At 31.2% G+C, this 27,174-nt stretch overlaps 1 protein-coding gene across 11 annotated transcripts in view; it reads right to left on the bottom strand.

The window, feature by feature from the left end:
* Positions 1 to 27,174, bottom strand: part of LOC117169264 (putative transcription factor capicua) — a 206,716-nt gene that overhangs the window by 123,963 nt on the left and 55,579 nt on the right. Inside the window, exon 1 of one of the 11 annotated variants that reach the window (XM_033355540.1) lies at positions 13,112 to 13,218. The exons of the other annotated variants lie outside the window; for them this stretch is intronic. The gene's annotated coding sequence lies outside the window, so the exon portion shown is untranslated. Of the gene's footprint in view, positions 1 to 13,111; positions 13,219 to 27,174 lie in introns of those variants that run through there. 11 annotated transcript variants of the gene reach the window in all.

Here is a 27,174-nt window from a genome sequence, read left to right as displayed (position 1 = left end):
TAGTTAAAGTCTCAACCAAACCAGTTTCATGTCCAACCAAACAATTACATTTTTATGAAAAAAAAGTTGAAATGACTACTAAAAGATATGAATGTTTAAACCAAAACGATAAATTAAAAAAAAAAAATCATTGAAATTTTAACTGAGAAGAATTTCAGTTGAATTTTCAGCCGAAAAAACGAACTTTCAACTAAACAGTTAAATTTTGAACCAAATAAGAATATTTTCAACTAAAAACAATTTTTAATTTTCCTTGACTATTAACATGCAGACCAGAATCTTAATATTTTAACATTTCGAACATGTAATATTTTACCAACGGAAAAAAATAATTTTAAATTGATTATTTTTCATAGTTATTTAAACTAAAAATTAAAATTATTTCTTGAAAAAAAAATCCTACTCCATTTTCGCTCCATTGGGAATCGAACCGCAAAACTTCTGATTTCCGGTGAGGTGCTTTTCCATTAAGCTATCAGAGGGATCAGAATAAGAACTCTTAATTCAAGAACTTAACGCTAATTTTTAGCTAGGTGTTAATGGTATAAGTAATTATTTCATAATTTTTAAATTTATCTGCTATATCATCAGAGATTGTACCTTACCGACAAGTAGATCAACCCTCCAAACTATGAAGGCAGAAAATCTACACAATATCGATCAAGTTAAATATCTTCAATGACAGAAAATGCTTAACGTCTTAATAAGACTAGATGGAAAATAATATTTTTAAATTAAAATTAAAATTATTTCTTGAAAAAAAGATCCTACTCCATCTTCGCTCCATTGGGAATCGAACCACAAAACTTAATGGAAAAGCACCTGACCGGAAATCAGAAGTTTTGTGGTTCGATTCCCAATGGAGAGAAGATGGAGTAGGATCTTTTTTTCAAGAAATAATTTTAATTTTAATTTAAAAATATAATTTTTCATCTAGTCTTATTAAGACGTTAAGCATCTTCTGTTATTGAAGATTCTTAACTTGATTGATATTGTTTAGATTTTCTGCCTTCATGGTTTGGAGGGTTGATCTACTGTCGGTAAGGTATAATCTCTGATGATATAGCAGATAAATTTAAAAATTATGAAATAGTTATTTAAAGTTCCATTTATAGAAATTTCCTGACTTTTCCGTGATTTCTAGGGTTTCTCTGAGCTAAGGCCACTCAGATTTAACCGAATTAAACTTAATTACAAAACTATTACATGAATTAAACTATTGTCATCATAAACGACGGCATTAGCTGCAAGGTGAATCTCAACTTAGGAAGATTTCCGGGATGTCAAGCCATTTCGAGCGCGGACAGCAATCGGATGGGTGACCATCTGCGACGTACGACCGAGTTGTGTATATTCGCTGCATTTTAACTAATGTCGAGCGGGCAAGGTTTGACGACAGGGATGATTGTGTGCATTGGATGGGTAAATTCGAAATGGCTGCATTAAAACTTGAACGTCGAAAAACCGGCTGAACTCGGAAGGTGGTTTTCTGCAGTTTACTTTCCCCTAGCCAAATGGCTAGGGTCTTGGCAAACGCATAGTACAATAGGTTTTTTGAACCTCAGACCTACGGATTCAACTTTACAGTAAAATAATAATAATATTGACATCATATTAATCAAGATATCAATTTCTTAATTAATCCCCTCTCATTTAGGTATCAGAACCGAAACTACCTTATCTTTTTTTCAGTACGTGTTCTTTTCGCTGAAGTGCAGTGGCTATCAGCTGATAAAACTGAAAAAGACGATGAAAAATAGTAAATCAATAAACACGCCAACAGAACAACTATGTAAACAACGGAGAGGCGCGGTTCTTTCATGCGAGCCAGGGTCAATAGAGTTCAGTGTATACGAAAAGCAAATTATCGTGAGATTCAAGATAAGACATAAATAGTTGAAACTGGGCTGCAGTGAGGGGGGCACTTGTCATGCAACACGGCCTTGGATGCAAAGGTTCCTTATTCTATACACAATTCGAGTACATATTTACTGCCTGGTGCATCGAACTGTTGAACACTTTTTCCACGTATCAGACACAAAAAATTCCAGCTAATTTTTTACACATTTTTTTAGCAACCATTTTATATCATTGGAAAAATCGTAAAATTACGTCCGTGTTAGGATATATTGTAAAAGAAATACTGAATGTTTGGTATATTTTTGACCAGAAATGCTCATGTCGCAATCGTTGTTGTGACTAACGGCGGATATATTATCAACGTGTATTTCGAAAAAAATCATCGATTATAATTCAAAAGAGTGCGAACGATTAAAAAAATTTAATTTCCAATGTTTCAAATTAAAAACCAACTCAAAGATTGGTTTGAAAAAAATGAATTGGATACGGTAAAATTGTATAAAAAGTACGAAAAATGTGAATTTAAAGTAAATTAAAGCGGCTTCACGCCAGCTTCCTCTACTACTAATTTCAGAGAAAAATGAACAACCCAAAGTTTATTTTTACGGCGGAAATTACCACTGTCTATATCAATAAATTTACTGTTAAAAAAATTCCACAGCCTTCAGGTTTGATACGCCTACATTTTTCTATTAATTGAATTTAATTAAATCGATTGAATGAAAATTATTTGAATCGGAAGATTTAAGGATTCCGATTCAAACGAATTGCAGTCAAATGGTTTAAAGAAATTTAAATGAAGGAATATTAATTGTTATTTAAATGATTCAAAATTCTTAATAATATACAAAAGCTTTACTTTTGTGTGAAATAAGAAGAACTCGGCCGGTAAATGTCGTTCCAATTCGAAGAGGTGAAAAAGAATTTAACGAATTTTGCATCAATAATCAATTATTGATAAAGGCTACGACATTTCATTGAAATTATTAAAATTATGAGGCCGATAAACATGTTTACAAACCGATTGACGGCAATACGCGTGAATCTGCATTCTTAAATGTTTCGATTTAAATCATTTCCATTCAAACGATTTTTTTTCAGGGAAGCAACTGCCAAATATCAGAAGTAATTTTGAATCTAAGCAGGGATAAAAGTACTGTTTTCATAAATAAATATTATCAAAAACGTATAGATTCAAAATTTTCTGCAAATCCCTTCTTTTCAGTTTGATTGCTTCTAGAAGTTGTACATTAACCTAAATATTTGTGGAAATATTTTTAAGGATTGTTTCTATAATCAAATTGGACAAACAAAAGAAAATTTGACATTTTTCGAGATATTTTTAACAGAACTTTCGGTTTATTTACTATTTATTGAATTGCTAATTTATAACAAAGAGGATAAATTCTTAACAAAAGAAAGATTTTATAGTAAGAAAGAAAAAAAGTTCATCCATATTGTTAAACTTTTAAACCAAAAGAAGAACTTTGGGTAAAAAAGTTGAGTTTTAAACCTGACAATATGAATTTCCAACCAAAAAGTAGCATTTTTAACAAAAAAAAGAGGAAATTTCAAACTAAGAAGATCATTTTTCAACAAAGTACTTTAACTTTTGCCCAAGTCTGTGAATTTTTAATTTAAAAAGATCAATTTTCAACAAAGTAGTAAAACTTTCAATCAAAGAGATGGATTTTAAATTAAATTGATAAATCTTCAATGTGAAGAGCTACATTTTTAGTTAAAAACATTCATTTTTAACAAAAGAATAACAGAGTTTCTAACAAATTAGTTAAATTTTCAACCAAGGATAAATTTTCAAACAAATGGAAATTTTCAGTAAAGATAGAGAAAGAAGTCACTCAAATTGTTAACTTTTAAACCAAAAGACGCAACCAACGAGATGAACTTTCAATCAAAACAAATAATTTTCAACGTACAAAAAAAAGGAATTTTCAACAAGAGAGGATTTTTCAATTAATATAATAAATCTTCAAACAAAATTGATTTTTTAACATAGCGGTTCTAACTGAAATATTTGAATTTTAAATTAATTTTCATTTTCAACCCAGACTGTTTTTCAACAAAATAAAAAAAATTTTAACTAAAAATATAATCTTCAGGAGGAAGCAAATGCAAAAAAATATATAAATGGAAATACAAGGCAAATAAATTACTACAAGAATATTATATCAGGGTGACCGAAAAACTTCATTCTCAAAATCCACTAATTTTTCCCTTACCATTAATATTCAAAGATCGCGCAAAATCCTAATCTCGAGAGATTGCTAATATATAGTCGTCCATACAGGGAATAGAATAATTTCAAATTTATTATCCTTGACAGTTATTTCAAGTTAATCTTCTAGAAATTCATTAACTTTTCCCTTATTTTGCCAGACCGTACGGATTTTTAACTCGCTGACGAATAAATTCCGCTTCGAGTTTTCCAATCCGACAGAAACCCAGTACAAGAAAAACACAAAATGAAAGTAAAACTCTGGTCATTTTGTAGCAAATGAAGAAGTTTTTTTTTGTTAAAAAAAGCCTTTGTTATTGATACGTCAAGCGAACTTGAAATTTGATGGATATGCGTCATTAATTGCTTAAGAGCGTAAAAAAAGTTGCGTAGAGTCATGAAGTGTGGCCTCCAAAAATCATTAAGCTCAATCGGCGTTATCATTACTCGTGTAATAAGATACCATTTCTGTGTCATTCTCGTTCTATTGACCCCGTCTTGTCATCAAGGAGGCTAATTTCATATCTGCGTTTAGAAATCTAATTAATTCTCCAAATATAATAGAAAATGCTAAACTACTGGATTGGATAAATGTGCAATACTTTCTTGGTAACTTTTCAAGCTTTATGGAAAATAAGGCAAATTAACTTTCCATGAATCGCGTATACAACTCGATTTTCCTCTTGACAAGTCGGAATTCGAGATAAAGATAAAGAAACAATTTATTGAACTTAGAGCGTAATATTTTACTTATCTCCTACTGTTACATTTCCTGACAAGTCTAAACATGTTGTTCTTGTTTTGATAAATGTTTTTTAAACTTTAAAATCTTAGCGTTTTTTCGAGGCTTTTTTTTATCTTCAATATTATTAAGGGTGTGGTGAGACAGTTATAGGATTCACTTATATCAATCACGTAAGTTAATGAGTTGAAGGTGCGGTCGCAAGAAGTATATCCCTTCAACTCAACGTGATATAATTTTGGTAAAGAACTTCGCTTATTTATTGGCTAGTTTTTAATTTAATATGACAGAAATAATGCTACTTTTATTCAGACTGAAGTTAGCCAAATTTTTTAGAAAATAAAGGCAAGTGTGCAGAGATTGAAACGTGAAACTTTAATATTTAATCGATTGTGCTACGCAATCAATTTAGATGAACAAGAAGCTTTATTTTGCTTGTTTGACATCTGTTTCAGGCGATTAATTACGCGTCGAGGAATTCTTTTTTTAGAAAAGAAAAAATGTCATCCACCTTTCGTCTAAGTACAAGCATATTTACAAATTATAATTATTACGCTATTCGAAGTGAATTGTAATAAGCAAGGGGAGGTGAATAAATGACATAATGTTTGTTTGTAAATTTTGAACGAGCACATATCCTTCTTTATTAGGGTCCGTAAGCTTTTATCCAAAGCCCTATCTTAGGTAATATTTGCCGAATATTTTGTTTTCGTCCAATTCTTTTAGTAGTAGTTGATATTTTAACTAAGAGAAGACTTTTTTATTTTAAATAAAAAACAGTTGAATTGAAACAAAAGAAATGAATTTTCAAACGACAAATTTTTCAGCCAATAAAGAAAAAAACGATTAAAAATGTAGAATTTTCAACAAAATAATTGAATTTTTATATAAAAAATGAATTTTCAAGCAAGAAGATTAATTTTCTACTAAACAATACGAATTCTAAGCAACATGCATAAATTTTAAACGAAACAGTTGAATTTTCAATCAAGAAGATTAATTCACTACTAAAAAGGGCGAAATCTCAATGAAATTCTACATTTTTAACTAAATAGTCAAAGTTTTGTATAAAAAACTTAATTTTTCAGCAAAATAAGCGACTTTTCGTTAAACTACATTAATTTTCTGCGAAACAGTCAAATTTCAAACCAAAAATAGGATTTTTAAACAAAAAAGTTAATTTTTAAACAAAGGTTTGATTTTTTAACCAGAGTTACATTTTTAATTTAAAAAAAAAATAATAAGTTTGAACCCCACTTGAATGCTCGGCCAAAATCAGATTCATTTTCAACCAAAACAGTTACGTTTTGCACCAAAATAAACTTGTTTCTAACAAAAAGACGAATTTTTAACCAAAAAAATCAATTTTCAATCAAATAGTTCAATTTTAAACCAAGCCAATTAATTTTATGTCAAAAAATACTAGTTATTTTTAAACGTGCATCTTCAACGAAATAGTTAAATTTTCAAATAATAAAGATGAATCCTTATCCAGAAATGTATTATTATGTAGACTTTTGAAAGAAAAATAATACTTCTGAAATATCAGGCTATAAAAATGAAAATAGTTCTAAGAAAATAAAGTTAATTTTCCACTGTGCATTTTTTTTATTTCAGACTACCAAGTGTAGAGTAAGTAACATTTTAGGCCCCGAAGAATGATAAAATTGAAAGTTTCATCAAAGTTCAACATTTATTCAATTAAAAGTTTATATTTCATATTACGTATGTTCATTCCTTGTTCATAAAATCTTAAGCTACTTATATTCTTAGGTAAATTACAAGAAATACTGTTACTATTATTAATCAAGTAGCATCAAGAACGTTTACTTTTTTTTTTTTTTTTTAGTGATTCGCACTCTTAGCATTATCTTACGTAAGAAATGATTTTGGCCACACAACCCCATGTAAGATAGCATAGAAAATCGTTGACCCCCCCCCCCCACACAATAATTCACGTAATTTATGCACGGCCCCTAAGTACAAATTAAGTTCGAATGACAGATATCCTTCTAGGCCCTTTAGGCAAGACGTGAAATAAAAATGGTCTTCCTTCTCGTGAGTTTATTATCTAATTAGCTTAAAAGAAGTCGAGGTAATTGATGTTTTTTCAAGAAGGAGCTAGACTTTAAAACGAGGAAGAAAATGCAGGTGCACAAGGAAAAATTGGCTCATTATTGAGGTGCAAATTTATTACTTTAAAGATAACATGCTGATCGTTGAAAAAATGTATAGCAGTCGCGAACTTGAAAGAAAATGTCCACGAAAACACTAGACTTTTATTCGAAACACGTCTGCCACTATCGCTCCATCTTCTCACTATATCAGGGACGATTCAGACAGTTGGACGAGCGAGGCATGATGAATTCATAAATTATACAGCATCGTTGCAGTTCGCGAACGGACTTTATAAATATAAACGAGACTCGTAAAGCACTTGAATTCTCTCGATCAGACTATTTAAATTTTGTTTATTATTAACACATCGTTTAATCCGTTCTATTACAATTCATGTACAATTTATATACAACACCTATCTTTTAAAAAATCTTGTTTTAGAATGGACATACTTTATTCCACTATGAAATGCTTGAATCAATAGAAAATCGGCAAATCCGCAAAAACAAGTCGATTAATAATGGAATTTAAAATAAACAGAATAAATGTATGAATCACCAGGAACCAGGCTGTCTGATTCTGAAACTTGTGCATTTATATGTATATGGAAAATAAATCAGTATATATGCGCTATCAGTTACAGATTAGTATTTTTTTCACTTTTACTATACATGACGTGAAAATTTATTATTCGCTTGGGATTCAACAGACAATCTCGAAATTATAAATCATCTTTAGACTACTTGCAGAAATCTTGTTTATCGAGTTAGATAACACACTTGTTAATAACAATTTCTGTACGAAAAAAAAAAATCTCCTTTAAGCATGCTCTACAATATTCTCAATGAAAAACAAATGTTTTCTTTTTCATTGATAAACGGTAACTCTATATAATCGCTCTAAATTTGAATCAGTGAGATTTCACTGTTCACCAGTGAAAAGGCTGACTTATTTTCATTCAGTCACCCATTCCTATATATGTGAATATAAGCGAACATTCTCATTGATTTCAATCAGTGATCTCTTTGCCGATTCAAATTTAGGAAGATTCTGTGGAAAATATTCAGTGAAAGAAATGTTTTATTTAAAATGATTACTGATTTGCCTCTTCTTTTTCCTCGTCTTTCTGTGACTTCTATTATTGAATTTAATAAAAATGAGGTAGGCCATGTAACACGTAATCAATAGGGGAAGAAGAATCTGCGGAAAAGAGTTCGGTAAGGTGAAGTATGTCCGAATCACCCAAGTGCAGTTTCTTCCTTTCTCTACTCCTTCTGAAAGTAAATTATGTTCAAGTTGAATGCATAATTTAAGATATTCGAGATAGACGTTCATAACACGTGTTCGCGTTTGATTACCGTTCCTGGTTGATACACGCTCAACTTTTCCATAGAAGTATTTTGTTTCACTGCTATTGCAATTTTCATTTTCTGCACGCTTTGGAAATGTTTCAAAATATCGTCTTTACTTTTTAATCTAAAGTTTAGAGTCGGCATCAAAGGTTATCAAAATAATATTCTTATTGCTATAAGAAACCATTTATTTCATGATTTTAGTTTAATTTAATTATATGAAGAATGCTACCCGAATTACTGGTTCTGGACTCACGCAGTTTGTTCAATTTTTCTATCATATGATTTTGATGGATTTTGCAGAATTTAACATTTTTTCGAGTAACTTAATTTCCCTGATTGTGAATTTTCTTCAATCGAATAAAAACTATCCAATTTATTCAATTTTAGTGAGACTTGGATTACTCTGAACAAGACCAGAGGTCTCAATCAACTGCTAAAGTGATAACTTAGAACCCAGTTTTAGCTATTTGTGTCTTCATTTGTACGACTTCTGTTACTTTTTTTTCTTGCTTATTTTATTTGCATGGAAATTGACTGAGCAATAAAAATAAATTTTACCATTGGAGGAAAAAAACTGTAGATATTTAGCCGTAACATCTAGATGTTAAGTTTTAACATGCAAGGTCATACACATTACACATTATAATCAAATTAATTATTTTCAGTGTATAATAATTATATGCTATGGCTGAACAAACAATGAGAGAAGCAAATCAGTGAAAATAGCTTTATTATCCATCAGTTTATGGTTGTGCAGCTTTTTCTGAGGCTGATTTTTTTTATTCTTCAGGCTGTTGTTATAATTCCACCACATTTTTTCAATTTCGATAAGATGCTAATATTAAAATTTAATTGATTTACTAAATCATGGTGCCTGACTAATAATAATAGCACAAAAATTAGCACTCCAATTGCTATCTCCACACTAGCACAGCAGCCAAGTTGCAGATAGTAATAGATTACAGAATAAAATAGAAAGATAAAAATAACAGAAGTCACTGAAAGTTTTTGACAGTTTCGGACATTGTTGGCTCATCAAGTCATGGAATTGACTTGTGAAATTTAAAGACCCAGGTCACGGTTGTGAAGAGAAATCACTTGAAAAATAATGATATTCATCAAGTCTTAGCAAACTTAAACTTGAAGTCATTGAAGTCAACACTGAGAAAATGTTTGCTTGAAACAAACAAATTATACCTTTGATATAGGATATAGGGCCAAACAAATGTGTTTGATTCCAAGGAATTCTTTATTTGTCCATATTGATTTCGTTCTGAAAAGTTGTGGTTTATATGCAATAAATCTCTTGTTTAAATTAAGTAGAGTTTATGCAAGATGCATGTAATGCAACTGATTTCATATGCAAGTAAAATGGTTGTATTCATTTTGATTTAAATCGAACAAAGTATTTGTTTCAATAAATGATAAATATTTTTAATTTATTGAAATTAAATAAATGTTTTGTTAATTGAAGCAAGAAAAGGGATTTCCTTCAATTATGTGATATCAAACAAACATTTTTCTCAGTGAAATACAATGAATAAAATTAGGACAGAAAAAAAGGAAGTGAATTTTTGATTCGGATAATTTTCAAGTGGGAAAAGTGGAATTTTTTATCATCAAAACAAAAGAAGATACAATAAAGTTGAGATGCTAACCATACCCAACGTGGTGGGTAAATATTACCGCGGCAAAGCTCATTTTGGTTGCAGGTAAATATTACTCAAAAACATATAAAGATTGCACTTTGTTTTTGAACAAACAAGTTAACTCACTTCATGGTACTGAATTTTCTTTCAATTACTGACAAAGTTTTAGACAAACAAAAAGCGATGAAATCATTTTTATAACAGCTCATATGTTATGTCATCGAATATTTTTTAGTTCAAAACGAGAATACTTCAAGTGTAAAACTGTAGCATAAGCATAAATGCATTCTCATTCTCCGGTGTCTCATTTTTTGTTGCAACTAGAAACAACACCAAATCGGCGTACTTTTGAGAATCATCGTTTTTCTGTGCGTACAGTCAATCTCAAATTTACTCAATCTTTCGCTTGATTTTTTAAATAAAAAGAGCTAAATGATGATTGTAAGGGATTTCAGAAAACTAACATAAGTTTAATGATCATAAGTTCATCGAGTTTAATAACACGAGGAAACTTTCTTGTCTTTATTTGAATAGACTGACTCATTAACTTGAACAACTAACTTTATGTGAGTTTAGATATAGGCGATACTACCGTACAGTATATTATGAACCTGCACTAGATAATAAATAATACATAAAAGGGACAAATATAAAAAAGAAGTCTTACTTAAATTTATTAACACAAATAGTGCCTTCCATATTATTTAAATTAGTTATTTTACATACATTAGTATTTGAAATAAATCATTATTATTCAATGTATGGTGGTCTCCCCTGCATCTAAATTACTTTACGTAAATTCGAATAAAAAATTCGATAAAAATGTTGACCTAGGTGTACAGTCAACATGAAAACTATTCAATGATTATCATTATCTATAATACGAACAAAAAAAAAGCTCAACGATACGATTTCAATATATTTTGGAGAAAAAACTAAGGCTATTTAAATAACAAATATATAAATTCATAAATATTTCTCTCGATTTAGTTATTGGCATATTAATTGTGTTTTCCCTTCTATTTGAGACAAAATTCAAAATTTTGATGCAATATAAATTACAAAAAGACCATTTTTTACAAAATTGCTCTCAGCAAAGTTGAAAAAAGCATAACACAGTAGTTTCTTTCTAATTACTATATTTAAGTAAAAAATTGCAACCTCAACTATACTTTTTAATAAATATAGTTTAATACGCTTAGTTGTCTCTAATAAAATTCGCACAAATCGTTAATGAGCCTTTTTTTGTTGATTTTATCAACGAATTTAAAGGTTGAGTAATTCTGTGCTTGATTGTACACCCAGAGATACGTAAGTCAATATTTTCATCAAATTCTTATGAGGTAATAGAACACACGTGAAGTAATTTAAAGCAGGTGAAGTGTAAAGTCAGGTGAAGTCATTCAAGTTAATGAGTCAGTCTATTCAAATGAAGACGGGAAAGTTTCTACATGTTATTAAACTCAATGAACTCATGATCATTAAACCTTTTTCTAAAATCACATAATAGTGTACATAAATTTTCAAAATTCATTCAAACAACGTGTTATAGTAATTCGAGTATTCATTGAAATCAATAGTATCTATCTACTTTCAGCAATTATCCCCAGCACTCCTAAAGATTCAATACCGTTTTTCCCACTCCCTCTAATGAATACGATCTCGATATTCGATTTCAGGCAACTTTTGCCGGTGTATTTGCATCAGTGTAGAGAACTAGACCCCAAGGTGGGTTATACTAGTTCTAGTACTAGACGACTCGAGTGTCACGTGGTTGTTGAACGAACTCAAGCTCTCGAAGTTGTATCCATTGAGTAAGTTTAGCCAGGGCGGTTATCGGTCGCCTCGGTGCATGGAGACACGAGTATGGACACGAGGTAAAGGTTTCTTACGTCGTATCACCTGGGGGTGGTGTTCGTAGAGGGGAACCCGAGAGGCAAATGGAGTTCCCCTCTCTTCACCCCTGAGAAGTACGGAAGTGGGGAAAACGCTAGTGCGCGGACCGAACCTCCTGCACCGCGGTTGACGACAACTTCGGCGTCGAGCCCCCGGGGACGAAAAAGGCTCAATACTATCTCAATCTCAAATAACCCTCAATATCATGAAAATTCTGTTCACCAAACCCGTAACTTTGCACATTTCACATCATGCACTAACTTCCATGATGGCCGAGTGCCGCTTCTATTTTCTTCGTTCATCGCACTCACCGTGCTCTGGCGGCAGCTACACTCCTCTCTCACTAACACAATAAATCCATTCCTGGCGGCGCATTCCGCGTGTACGTACTAGAGGGTGTACGACTCACCGAGGCTCGGCTCGTTTGCGGATGTCGTCACGAGACGAGGAACGAGGAGGGAAGGAGTGAGAGGAAGGACAAGAAAGAAAAGGTAGGGTTTGGAGGAAGAGCGAGAGTGAGAGCAATAGGCACTGAGACTCTGTGAGAGGGATATGCATTAGCATTATGAGTGAGAGGGATGAAAAGGGGGAAAAGACGAGCAGAGTCGGTACTCGATGATGTGGTGGACAGAGGGAGGGAGGTAGCACGTATTAGAAGGGGGAGATAGGAAGAGAGCGAGAGAGTAGTACTCGCGTATGGTCGCCGTATAAATAGATAGTGAACCTCCTAGGCCAGGTAGTAGTAAATACTCGTACAGCACGATTAAACTGCCTCAATTCCTACTGAACACTCAAATATGTGCACGTGAGAGAAGTATTTCTGTATGAAGATGTGTTTACGCTTATGGATATGCATATTCACGTAAAACACATATGCACACACTCACACAAGAACACTTGTATTCACATTTATGTGTGGATGGTCGTAGAGGAAGGAGGAGCACATGAAAAGTAGCGAAGGAGAGCAAGAGAGAAAGAGTGCATACGCACCAACACATGCACACACATATACAGTTTCACTCATTTCACTTCACCATACTGATATCACTCAATGGCTTACCGTCTGCCGGGTCATGGATAAATAAACAGTAAACTCGACCGAAAGCGAATCCCGGATTGAGAGAGCGTTACGTTTTTTAAGTTCTTTGCTGGCTCCTCACTGATCCGGAATTCGCTCGACTTATTCGTCACAAATCCGTCACAGAAAGAACTACACGACGAATGAGTGCACAGGCGAAAATCCTGGAGCAATTACCGTGCGTGAGCGCGAGCCATCGTACTTCCAAATTATTGACATCTTCCCCGCTCCGCGCTTCTGGTAGGACACTCCACACCACACACGTATAAGCACGAACAGCCTGCTCAAGTGAACACTGAACTGACTTGACTACTCCACTCCGCACACCAAGGAGCGAGGCATCGCGCACAGTACACTGTGCAAAACGGCGCGCGCACCCACCACGTACGAACGAAAGAACGAGAGTGCACACTGACAGAGGGAGAGGGGATCCCTCAGTGTACCGGACCTCCAACACCTACGCACAGCCAGCCATGCTGAGCCAATACACTGGCAGAAGAAGAATAGCCTAGCCTCAGGACCGGCTTGCTACATGGTATGGCCCCAGGCTGCCACGCTCTTTTTCCAGAGACTCAGAGAGGTATCAAGTCCACAAGATTCACCGGAGGTGATTTTGTTGGTATTCGAGCTGAAAGAGACTCCATGATTCGCAAGTAAACCTTTGGAAATGGGTTTTTCAGTTGTAGTCAAAGGCTAGGGCCTGTCTAGAATGAAGGGTGTTGTCCTATAAGGAAGAGTAAGTTCATGAGTCCAAGGGATGATCTGGCTATTCAGTGTAACCGTGTGTTATTCTGAGAACAAATTAGTTTTGAACAATTGTCAAACACACGGAATACTCGTGATATGTTCAGAGCAATCATTATAAATTCCAGCTTATACTCAGACGATCATCTGTAATCAGTATTCATCTGTATAGTTCAAAATATTAATCAGATTTTAAGAGAAATCATAACACGTTCATCATTGTCAGGGTAATCATATGTTAATCACCAGATGTTCAGGCTTTAGAATTTCGAGTAATCATTACATATGCAAATGATGATCCAGCTGATATTATACAAAAACATCTGTAGTTCAGCTTCACAGTATGATCTAGCTGCCCAATGTGCGTTCATACACGAGAATCATAAAATGCTCAGAGTAATCATTACATATTCAGAGGATGATCCATCTGCTATATACGCAATAATCAGTAATCGCAGTTCAAAATATTTATCAGATTATGAAATTTAAAATATTTCCATTGTCATAGTAATAATCTACTGTTCAGTATCAGAGTGTCATCATCAAACTACCCAAGGCTCATCAGATGTTCAAAAGTAATCATTACATGTGGATGAACCAGCTTTTATTATACAATCATATAATTTTCACTGTCCGAGTGATGATCCGAATATCCCAGGTTCAGCTACTCAATGTAACCATTTTATGCTGTTCAATTATCTGTAATCCATATTCATCTTATCTTCAGAGTATTCAAAAAATTAAGATCATAATACTCATCAGATTTGAAAAATAATAATTTCATATTCAAAGAGTGATTCAGCTTTTTATTAGCCTTATCGTTTGTCATTCAGAGTAATCATTTGCTACCAGTTTACTCTTCAAAGGACACAAAAATCATGAAATGTTCAGCTGCAGAGTATAAACATGAATTTAGAGGGTGGTTAAAAGTTCAGCATAATCATATTTCATTGTAATTAAAAGCGTACTTTAGTTCACTAGTCTACAATCAAAGGTTTAGATTTTAGAATAGTCATTCGGTGTTGAGGATAACCATTCAAGTTATTTGGAGTACACTATTAGGTATATTCATATCACAGAAAAAACGAAAAATAAAGTTTGCATCAATTCCAGGTGAAAGATTCACCGCAAGAATAATTAAAATTGTCAGATAAACTTTACATGAATCGAAGACAATTTCCGATTTTCAACCTTGCCTGGATAATCTTTCGTCTTATAAGCGCTCGATTTTTTCTAGATGTAGCAAGAGTTTTCCGCTTTTTGCTAAAAGGTGTTAAATAAGTTCTAATTCGTTTACAATAGTGTAATATGTTTCGGAGGAGATATATCAGTAAGAACAAATTTTCTTTCTTTTTTCTGCTGTTGATTCTACATGTTTTACCGAAATTTGCTCATTTCAGCGTGACGCAGTAGACGAGATGAAAATTATTCTCCTAACCTCGGTGAAACTTTTGCCAAAATATATTTAATTTTTAACCGTTGCAAGTCTAACCTGCAACAAATTTTAAGTTTTTTTTTCTGTGATTGTTTCAAATCTGGTCTCCCGATTTATAACTCGAATTCACTCATCCTTTGCCGTTTTCCCATGCTGCTAAGGACGCCGTAGAAGATGACAGATTTTATTCCATCGTAGGATAAACTTTCGCCAAACAGCATGTAAACTTTAACAGCGGGAAATTTTAAATGCAACAAAATTTAATTGGAGTTTTTTCTGTGATGATTTGCCTTTATTTCTTAGACTTACTATATACAATATCTGAAAGAAACGCATATCCTGTTTTATAGGTAAAATTGTTCTACCTTATTAGTATCACTTACACCTTCTTTTTCCAATGGCACAACATTATTCCCAATGTCATTTCTTCCCTTTTCAACCTAATCGCAGTCCTGTCGATTCAATGTAGCAGACTGTCCTTTCTATACAGTACATAATACAAAAATCTGCATTTCATTAAGAAAGTAGGTTAACTTTCAGATGTAACCAATGGGATTATTCGCTAGATAGCTGGCCCAGGTTTCATACATCAACAATTTTTTACAGACGAAAAACATGTCCAACACATTAAGTTATACACATACATCAACCTACATTTCCTTTTTCTCATTTCTGGATGTCAGCAATTTGAATAATATAATCCTTTAGTTTTATTTAAGTGAAGATGTATCAATTCAAGCAAATTATATATATATCCAACATACCGAGATACAGCGGACCAGAAGTGAATCCTGAGTGAGGCGAAAGTAGGTTTTAAACCTCGATATTTATGTTAGAATAAGTTACGTACTACGGAGTAAAATCCAATCCTTCTCACACTTGAAACAATTCAAGAAAAGGTTCATGCAGCAGGTATGACAGGCACCTGGACGAACAAAATAAGTTGTCGAAACTCTATACTTGACACTGACTTTAGTCTAAGTCTAAGACGCTAGGATAGACCTCATATTTTTTATAAATTTCGTATAACGTTTATTACAATTTTTAAGACAATACTCAAAATAATTAAAAGAGTCCGCCAATTATTCCATGACCCTCGAAATAGTGAAGACACTCCGAGAGTTATGGAATAAATTCGCGAACTCTTTTAATTTTTTGAGGATTGTCTTGGATCTTGTAATAAACATTATATCATTTTTTTTAGAAATTTTTGTGCTATTATAAAGTCTAAGAGACTCAAGTCAAGCTTCCACAACTTATTTTTTGTATGCGAAACAGATACATAAGTCGTGAAATGAATGTTTAAAATAATGATTTCACAATGATTTAAATAATTAAAAGTGTGGTGTCAGGTCTGACGCTAATCTTGTCCAGGTCTGACTTTAGCTAAACCATTTAGTCTGGTACGTTTGGTCTGACCCCGAAACTGGCGCTGATAATCTATCCAAGAACACAAAAATTCGAAATTTTATCAGCAAATTTTTTTTTGGGCATATTTTGAAAACAATTCAAACCGATTTTAAAACCTGTGAAATCGCAACATAAAATTTCTTAAAATATTTACTCGGAATTAATTTTTACATTTTTTAACTTTGAACGTTTCTTCTTCGGTTTAGTTTTGCTCCGGAACAGAACTTCCGCATTTCAGTTTTTTTTTAATCTTCAAGTTTAAAAACAAGAACATTTATTTTGAATCGACCTTTTTTCTGTACCTGCTCTTCTCTGAATTAACACATTAACCACACAGAACAAATGAAAGATAAAGTTTACATCGATTCCAGGTGAAAAATTCACCGCAACAAAAATTGACCTTGTCAGATAAACTTTACATGAATCGAAGATAATTTCCGATTTTTAACCTTGCCTGGATAATCCTTCTCCTTATAATCCCTTCATTTTTATTCGAGGTTAAGCGAGAATTGCGACGCCAGCGCTATCTATCGTCGTTTAACTTCATTAAATTGGAGAGAAATTGGGATTCCCATCTGTCAGTTGTTTTTGCGCTTTTTGCTAAATGTTATTAAATATATTCTAATTCGTTTAAAACAGCGCAATTTGTTTCTGAGGAGATATGTCAACAAATTTTTTTATGTTTACTATTGCTGATTCTGCATGTTTTACTGAAATTTGCTCACTTCAGCGTGACGAAGTAGACGAGATCAAAATTATTCTCCTAACCTCGGCGAAACTTTGGCCGAAATATGTTTAATTTTTAACCGTTGCAATTCTTTCCTGCAACAAATTTTAACTTTTGTTTTTTCCGTGATTGTTTTAAATCTAGTGTCCTGATTTATAGCTCGAATTAATTTATACTTCCGTTTTCCCATTTCTGGCAAGGACCCCGTATCAGACGACAGCTTTTATTCCATCGTAGAATAAACTTTCGCCAAATAGCAAGTACAATTTAACAGCGGGAAATTTTTCATGCAACAAAATTTAACTTTAGTTTTTTCTATGCAATTGTTTGTAAAATCGTTCAATATTTATGAGTACTTGAAGAGCAGGTGCCGTCCACTCGGTACAGGTACAAATTTTGCCATGCAATAAAACTTTATTTCACTTGAACTGATGATATTTCAGATTGGTATGATTTTCAAGACCAATTTATCTTTTAAATTAATTGAGTTACTTAATTTAAGGTAAAAATGAAGTTGAGTTATTCTTAAAAATCACAGTTGTGTATTACCGTGAACATATTCTGTTCTTCATTCATAATAAAAATAATCCTCCTATTTTCATGTATACAGCATCTTATAGTTTGTCTAAACATTTAATAATTAGCAACCGACTTAAGGCCTTTCCTCATTAATAAATTTCCCATTTATTATCTTATCAACATTGTTATACATAAGTATATTTTATATAAAAAATGTCGCATTTTCCCTGAATGATTTCCGACTGGTAGATTTGCCTGCTGATAAATATCTGCTTCCGTTATCTTGTTCTCTTTAAAGCATCTACTTAACATTGCACAACTCTTTTCGGCATTCCTTTTGGAATACTATTTCTCTGGTTTGTTCTTATTCGTAAAATATTGAACTCTGAAGATTGCATGTCTGAGGATTGCATTGAGAATTGCAGGTTTAGATTCGATCATAGACAATTTCATAGCCTTTTCTTCGGATAAGAATTTAAATACATACTTGACAGACCGACACTTTGGATGCGGACTGCTGTTAATGCTAATATTTTAATTCTACAATTGAGTTCGGTGATTAATAAAACTTTATAATTTTAAATATTTAATTTCCAGAAACAACTATTATGTGACAAATCCTCCTAGTAAAAAAATCAAACTGCCACTGACACAGTTCTTTGATGCAACTTCTAGGTCACTGACAGAAGAAGATCTAATTACCATTCTCAGCAGGGGAGCGCTCTGTAGCTAGCAATCTATGTAACCTGTGGGTTACGCGATGCTTCACGATAGAAGTAAAGTACCCACATTAAACAAAACTTCTTAGTTCAAACATAATAATTTACACCGAAGAAACCCACAAATTTAATTGTCAAAACCCCCTAACTTTTCTCAATTGTTTCCTGACCAATTTTTCATTTTCCTTGCAATCAATATTCAAAGGCCAGAATTTTAATTTTATAAAATTTTTGATATACCATCTTTTTGAAGGAAATGAAACAATTTCAGATTCAAAATTTAAAATTGATTTATTTTAACCTAAAAAGATTACTTTTCTTCCAGTATGATGACATTTCAATCCGAAAGAACAAATTTTCAAGAAACCAGTTTAATTTTCGACCAAACAGATAACTTTTTAACAAAATAGCTAAACTTAAAAAAATTAAGTTTTCAAACAAAATAGTTGAACTTTTAAAAAAGATAATTTTTCAACCAAAAATGAAAAAATTCAATTCTCAATAAAAAATAATTTTCAACAAAATAGCCAATTTGCAATCAAAGGGATGAATTTTCAACTTAAATGGTGAATTTTCCAACCAAGAAGACGAATTTTTAACAAATAAAGATTTTTTAGTCAAGAATGAAAAAAAAAGTCAAAAAAGGAATTTTTATGTAAGGCACCTAAATTTGCAACTAGAATATATAAGTTTTCAACAAAAAAGTTAATTTCAAACTTTCAACCAAAGAGTTATGAATTTTCAACTGGAATAGTTAAATTTTCAGTTAAAAAAAAAATGATTTTCAACCAAAAAAAAAAACGAATTTTCAATCTAAGAAATTAATTTTCAACTAAAATTATAAATCTTCAACAAAAACATGATTTCATAACAGAGTGGTTAAAACCTTTAAGCAATTAGCTCAATTTTTAAGCAACAAAAATTAATTTTAAACGGATAATGTAATAGCGGATATTTAAAAAATATATATATTATACATTTAAATAGAATTCAAAGTTAAAAAAAAATTATTTTTTAACCAATAAAGACTCTTGTTGAATTTCCAACCCAGAAAGACGAGTTTTCAACAAAACAGTTGCATTTTCAACTAAAAATAATGAATTTTGTAATAAACTTGTTGAATTTCCAATAAAAAAATGAAATTTTTAACTGAAAATATAATAGTCCACCCTAGTGCGTATTCTTTTAAAACCATGCAGAGTTTGACCAATTTAGAACGTGAAACGCGTCTAAACGTGTTTAGTCCGGCACGATAGCGTATAGTCGTATACCGTGCTGCTGGATGCTATCAAACCGCAAGTAGAAAAAGACTTGCTATAACGCCATAACACTTATTATGCTTTCGTCGCAGATATTTTAATCCAATCTTATCCAGTTTGTGGCGATGTAACGAATACACTTTTTATCTATACAAAATAAAAATTACTAAAATATTTTCCAGACTTCTTTACATGTATTATAAAATGACTCACTTGGTCATGCACTTTAAATCAAATTATTTTCAAGTGAAGTTACATTAGTCAGCAACCTTAACTGTTTTAGATTATTAACTTCCCTTATTTCTGTTCTTATCAATTATATAACCACCCACTGATATATCTGACTCGTTAGAAATTATAATGTACCGAGCTTTAATTTTTTATAAGTACTCGTAAAAACTGTTGTGCTAAAATCTCGGTTAAAACCTTCAGGCATAAAATTAAAATTCACCCCGAACATCTTTCGCCCCTCTCCTCATACATTATTTCCTTACAATGGTAATATTCACAACTCTGGAAGATTCAGTTAAATATTTATCTCAAGACTGTTAGAAATGTCTGTAGGAATTTTCAGAGACGTGCCACTAAAGCTGTATGCAGAAAAAGTTTCGAAATCTTCCTAAACAGGAACAAAAATATCAGCAACAGTAACTGCATAAAACTTTGTTCACATCTTTCAGAAAATTCTGTAAATAGTAAGAAAATATGAGTGAAATTATTATAAAGACATTTGATTCATTGAATATATTATATAACCAAGATATTAACGAACCAACGGGAAGACTCAAAATTACAGATTATATCCTATATAGCCAAAAAGGGCGTCATTTGATGACAGCAGGAATACCATTAAATTGAAACCTGGATTAATTATTAATTTACGCATTTGCTTATGGTCACTTGTGGTCCTGATGTACCTTTTTAGAAGTTTATTTACGAGGAAGATGATCGCAGTATTTTGTAAATATTTTATTGCAAAGATAATTCGTTCCTCAACCGAGCTCCTAGGTCGTTACCTTTAATCGCAATTTCAACACTTTTTTCAGTTTCTTCTTCTCGTGCTAATTTCGAATCCTTTTCACGCTTGAGATCATTCGATATAGGAAAAAATATGTTTATTGCATCGTAATAATTCAACACAACTTTTTTGCAGTCCACTGCCGCCCATGACCACAACCACCATGCTTTGTCCGCTTCAAGCGCGATCAAAAAGTGAGGATTGCGCAGTTGCGCACAGCGCATTTCTTTCGATCACGATAAATTATATTTCTGTTACCATTTAGGAATTGTAGGTAACTATTAGAGACTTTCAGATACCGTTTATGAATGTTGATACAAATTTACTAAAAACTTTACTGAATTTCGCTTACATAATATTTTTAACAAATCAACCTTATAGAAAATCCACGTATACAAAATTATAGTATAACGTTAAAGTTCAGTAATACAATAAAAAATTGTAATAAAGTTATCAATAAAAACAGTATTTTTTGCAATCTTTTAAATTACAGCTATTCCATAAATTATTCCAAAATTTTTAAGTTTATAGAGATTTGTACTATGTACAAAATACATACATTCTTACAAAGAAAATATTCATTCGATCTCAGTCAAAGTTCCTTTGCTTCAAAGAAATTTGTCTTGATTCACAGAAATGTTTCCTTTGTTCCAATACACATTTGTTTTTAACTAAACTTGATTTTCTTCATTTTCAAATTATTTTCAGTTAACTGAAAAATTATGTTAAATGAAGGTTTTCTTTAATTTAAAATAAATATTTTTCTGAGTGACGCTGGAATTCTGAGTCTTTCAGGCTTCAATTGTATTTAATAATAAATAACTGGAAATATTTGGAAAAAAATTACTTAACTTTGGCGGGCAGGGGGGGGGGGGCTCAAACCATTTTTACGGTTTGTTACATGAGGGAGGGGAGAGATAAAAAAATTGGCAAAAAAATATGCCGTTGTTGGTGAATTATTTTACTTTCGGATACATTAATTATTTTATTTCTAGTAAAACACGAGTAAAATACGTACATAAAAATCCCATTTTGTCAAACAAATTGTTTATTAATTTTTATATACCACTGCTCATTGATTATTTATTATATATTTTTAAATTATGCCAGAATTTGAAGAACATAATCGAAAAATAATAATTTCTAGGAGAGCCAATTTGAAATATCTTATCTTATATAACTTCAGATTTAATTAAAAATAAAAACAGCGCCTTTAACTTTTATATTTTTTTTCTTTAGGACCGATTCAGTATCTTCAAGAACCTTACATTTTTTAGAATTGAAAAATTCTGCTCCGGGGAGCTTCCATAATTGAGTTTTTAATGAGATGCGCGTACAAGACACGACTTACGACCTTATTGTTCGACGAGCCAAGTAAGCTTCTTTGCAGAACATGAACACGAGAGGAAGCTCGTTATACAGTTCTTGAAGAAAAAGAAAAATGTATAGAAACATATTTCTTGATAGTATGGAAAAGCTCAGGACTATAATTATAAAGGTTACTTTTGTACGAATAACAATTTAAAAATTAGGAAATGATTATTTAAAACTTATATAACCCTTATCAGTTATCAAGGAGCCAAGTCTATTAGATTAAAAATACATATAACGTAACGATAAATTAGATAAAGTCCTATTTTAGGATTTCCGATGGTTGACATAATTTATGAATCAAGATATAAGAGCTGAAATTGGATTAAGCTTGGGTTTAATATAATTTCAATTCACTTGATAAAAAATGTACATGAAGTTCTGACTGAGCTTTCAAATTAACGAAATTATTTTATCTATAAATATTGTTTCAAACTACAATTAAAAAAAAAAATTACATAAGCTTCTTTGCTAATCTAATATCTGCAATATAAATGAATGAATGGTTTTGCATTATTTATAGTTTGCAAAGCCTCACCAATAAAAAATTTTTTTTCATTATGAACGTTCAGAACTTCAATCACAATGATAGATGGCCAAATGATATGAAAAAAAAAGAAAAATAAACGCACAAAAATGAACGATTGCATTCAATGTTCATTTCAAGAAAATCAAAAAAATGAGAAAACAATTTTTATCAGTCGGTTAACCGCTTAAATTGTTGGTGTTTTCAATGCATTGTGAATGACTGTAATAATGTTGAAAACCATTGGCAGCAGCGTTATCAGGCCTCGGTCTCACTTCATAGATCACAAATAGTGTAAATAGTATCACAAAATGAAAAAAAATAGTTTCATAAAATTTTCCAATTATTAAACTTATATGTAGTGCGCATTTAAATCTGTGTATTCCGAAATTAAAAAGTGGGCAATGGAAAATCATAACTTTGTTTCTTAAGCAAAATTTCTATTTTTCGAACCAAATATTCTTAAAGTAATAAGACTGATGTTAAATATTTATTAAAAATTTTATTCTTCCATCTATATGTTATCAACATTCCTATTTATTTAACGCAGACTTCACAGTCTTTTTCATGTTTGCCACATAAATGCGATCTGAATTAATAGAACTTTTCCCTTGAAAAGTGTGAATATAAAAATTTTTAGTTAAGAATTAATCCTTTTCCATTAAAAACTTAATTATTTTGTTGAAAATTCAAAAATTTTCTTAAAAAGTTATAATTCTTTGTTGAAAATCAGTCTTTTTGGCTAGAAATTATATTTTGTTGCTGCTAAAAATGCAACTGCAGGGTTAAAAATTAATTTGTTTCCGTCGAGAATTCAAAAGTATTTTCTGGAAAATTCGTCTTTTTTGTTTAAACATCAAATATTACATTTTTTGTGAAAATTAGTATCTACTGGGAGAAAATGCGGCAGTGCAATTGCTTGAAAATTCAACATTTTGGTAGAAGTTTCAACTATTTTATGGAAAATTTATGTCATTTGTTATTTTTTACATAGCAATTCAACATTTTGAACGGCCAAAAATCAGCCATTTAGATAATTTGTAGCAAATTAGAGAAAAAGTTGAAAAATATTTGGCAAGGAACAATAAGAAATAGTTGCATTAGCAGACAATTGTGAGAAAATTGTGTCTTTAGTGTGATTTTTTTCGAAATAGAACAATAGTACCACTGGCGAAAAAAAGTGTGAAATAGTGTGAATAGAATTACCTTAATTTACATATTGCACTCGAGAAACAGAAACCTTCATTTAATATTTAATTTGTTTGTAACTGTTAGGAAGTTTCTGCAAAATCAATCACTTTATGTGAAATTTAGAAAGTTCATAAAAATGACGGGAAATATTTCTAACATTCTTTGCTAACGGATCTATTAGCGATGTTTTTATAACTTTATACACAATCTTTTTGCAACCTCAAAGTTAGAATTGATTATCATTTGAATATATAATATCCAAGCTCTTATCTTAGTACAAATTTAACTCTAATTTCCCACGAGTTGATTATTGTCGTATCTGCATTTGAGACACGCTTATCAGTTTGCTGCCGAAGCACAGATCTTACAAGCCTAAAACCGTGACAGTTGTGTACAATAATGCATGCGGATTTTCACATTCTTGAAAATATGAAATATATGTACATACAATGCGATGTTGGTACGTTCACGCGTGGAGGTAGATTAAGAAAACTATAGTGACTTTTGCAATAAGAGTAATTATACAAATTATATCTTTACATCATATCCAGGGCGTCTACTCAAATCATGGAAAAAGATTTCCCGATAATTCCAGGTTTTTCCAGGTATATCAAGATTTTTCCATGTATAATTTCTCAAAGTGCGAAACCTTCCAAGCAGTTATTTCGAATTTTTTCAACAATCGAATTGGAATATGTATACAAATTTATTATAAATAATTTTCTTCAGTCCTTGCAAATGCCTATGTGTAAAAATAATACTATTCATATGTAATATATAAAAACGGTTTTTTCATTTGTGAAAGTAACTTTATTGAAAGCTATTAGTAACTTTATAACGGTACAAGTTTCTAGGGGCAGAATTAATATGTCTGATTTAAGAAGCTTTGATAAATAATATTAAAAAACATCATTATTCATTTCTTGAACTTGTTTCTAAAGTCCACAAATTTTAATAATAATTATAACAAACTTTTATTCTATCTTCATATACTTAAAATTTCGTACATTTTAAACATATTAATAGCTGTAATGAAAGATATTGTCCAGGTGAGCAAAAACCCTGTAAAAACGAGGGAAATAATGAGATTTTTCCTAAAAATACGGAAATACATATATTCTTTTCAACCCAGATGATGAACCTTTAACTGTAATAGTTTAATTTAAACAAAAAAGATGGATTTTCAACTAAAATAATGAGCATTTAACTACAATACTTGAACTTTCAATCAGAAAGATAATCTGTCAACTAAGAAGATTAATTGAAACAATTGAATAGTTAAAGTTTCGACTGAAAAAAAAATGGAAAAAAACGAATAGTTAACTAAATATGTAGTTAATTTTGTACCAAAGAGAAAAATTTCTGATTAAAATGATGAATCTTAAAAAAAAAAGAAAAAAAGAATTTTCAACTAAGAAAGATTTTTCAGGCAAAACAGAGAAAAAGTTGCAACCAAACTGTTGAATATTAGAAATGAAATTAATTTTCAACCAAGAAGATTTAATTTTCTACCACAAAGCGTGAATTTTTATGAAGCACATGAATTTTCAACCTAAAAGTACAATTTTTTACTAAAAAAGATGAATCCCGTCCAGAAATTGCCCAACTTATTCCCGAGATCCGATCTGGGCCCGATCGGATATTCCATATGTGGCCCCAAGGGGGCAGATGATGTGGCTCGCGTCAGAACCACGTCCGATCGGGTTAGGTTAGACAAGACTATGTCAAGTTTTCTGTTATCGTCATGATATTGTTTTTCTTTCATATAACTTAAAATGCCAAAAGCAAATAGTAGATTGCGAGTTCGAAATCACAGAATTTTTGATGAGATTTTTTATATCCGCAATGAAGGGAAAGGTAAGCTTTAATTTGCTAGAATCAACATCACAATTCATTTTTAACTTCTGAAGATTTCCAGCAGTGTATTCGAGAAAGAGTCGCCATTCTGAGCGCATTTACTATTTATGTGAATAAAAAAATGTTTTTCAGCTTTTTAGAATTTTATATTTTTTTGCTGAAATTCTGAAAATAGACATCACCTTGTGCCAAATGTATGAATTTCCGGATTAGTAACATTATAAATTAAATGCTTTTCATATTTTCTTGAACATAACCTCACTTTTTTAAATCTCACTCCACGTGCCCCATGTGCATTGATCAAACAAAAATCATTCCAAAAGATTATTAAGAAGATTAAAAAATATTTCTAATCGGCCCGACCGGCGCACGGGATCTTTAACAAAAATGAGATAGTTTCAGATAAAAAAATTAATTTTCAGCTAAAAAAAAAACAACAAATTTTTTACCAAAGATATAATTTTGGTTTAAAATGATTAATTTTGCACACAAAAAGATGAATTCTCGACAAAAAATGTAACAGTTGATATTTCAATAAAAAAATATTTTTATTTTAAATCAAAAACAGTTGAATTCAACTGTTTTTGATTTCAAATAAAAAGCAGAAGCTGATAGTTCAATCAAAAAATATGAACTGTAAAATCAAATCAAATGCAACAGTTGATATTTCAATCAAAAAGTATTTTTATTTTAAATCAAAGACAGTTGAATTTAACTTTAAACTAAGAAAGATTCTTCAGTCAAAAAGAGAAAAAAAATTCCATTAAACTATTGAGTTTTCAAGCTAAATAATTAATTTTGAACCAAGCAGATTAATTTTCTTCCAAAAAGGACGAATTTTTAACTACAAATCGATAGGTTAAATTTTCAGTTAGAAAAGAAAGAAGAGTTTTGAAACAAATAGTTCAATTTGCAACCAGAGATGAATTTTTGATTAAAATAACGAATCATTAAGATAAAGAAATGAATTTTTTAACAGAAGAGAATACATTTCAACAATACAGTTAACTTTTAAACTAAGGAAGATGAATTCTCAACAAAAATGAAACAGTTGATATATCAACTAAAAAAGATTCATCAGTCGAGAGAGAAAAAAATTCAAGCAGTATTGTGTAGTTGAATTTTCAAGAAAAAATGTTAATTTTCAACCAAGGAGATTAATTTAATACCCGATAAGAAGAATTTTTATCAAAATGCATGAAACTTCCACCATAAAGTTGAATTTTCAATCTGAAAAGCTGGATTTTAATCCAAAAATAGAATAGTTAAATTTTCAGTTGAAATTATTTTATAACCAATATAAAAACGATTTTTCAACTAATAAGTTTTATCTAATACTTTAAAACTACTTTTGCAAATGAACTGACTTCCAGGTTTTTCTCGGTATATAAAAATTGCCTTACAATTCCAGGTTTCCCAGGTGAGTAGACACCCAGATATCATGAAAAAAATGATTTAGATTCA

This window comes from Belonocnema kinseyi, chromosome 3, assembly GCF_010883055.1.
Source record: "Belonocnema kinseyi isolate 2016_QV_RU_SX_M_011 chromosome 3, B_treatae_v1, whole genome shotgun sequence".
In the NCBI taxonomy this organism is placed as follows: domain Eukaryota; kingdom Metazoa; phylum Arthropoda; class Insecta; order Hymenoptera; family Cynipidae; genus Belonocnema; species Belonocnema kinseyi.
Note: the sequence above shows the minus strand (reverse complement) of the source record. Positions and strands in the feature narration are given on the sequence as shown.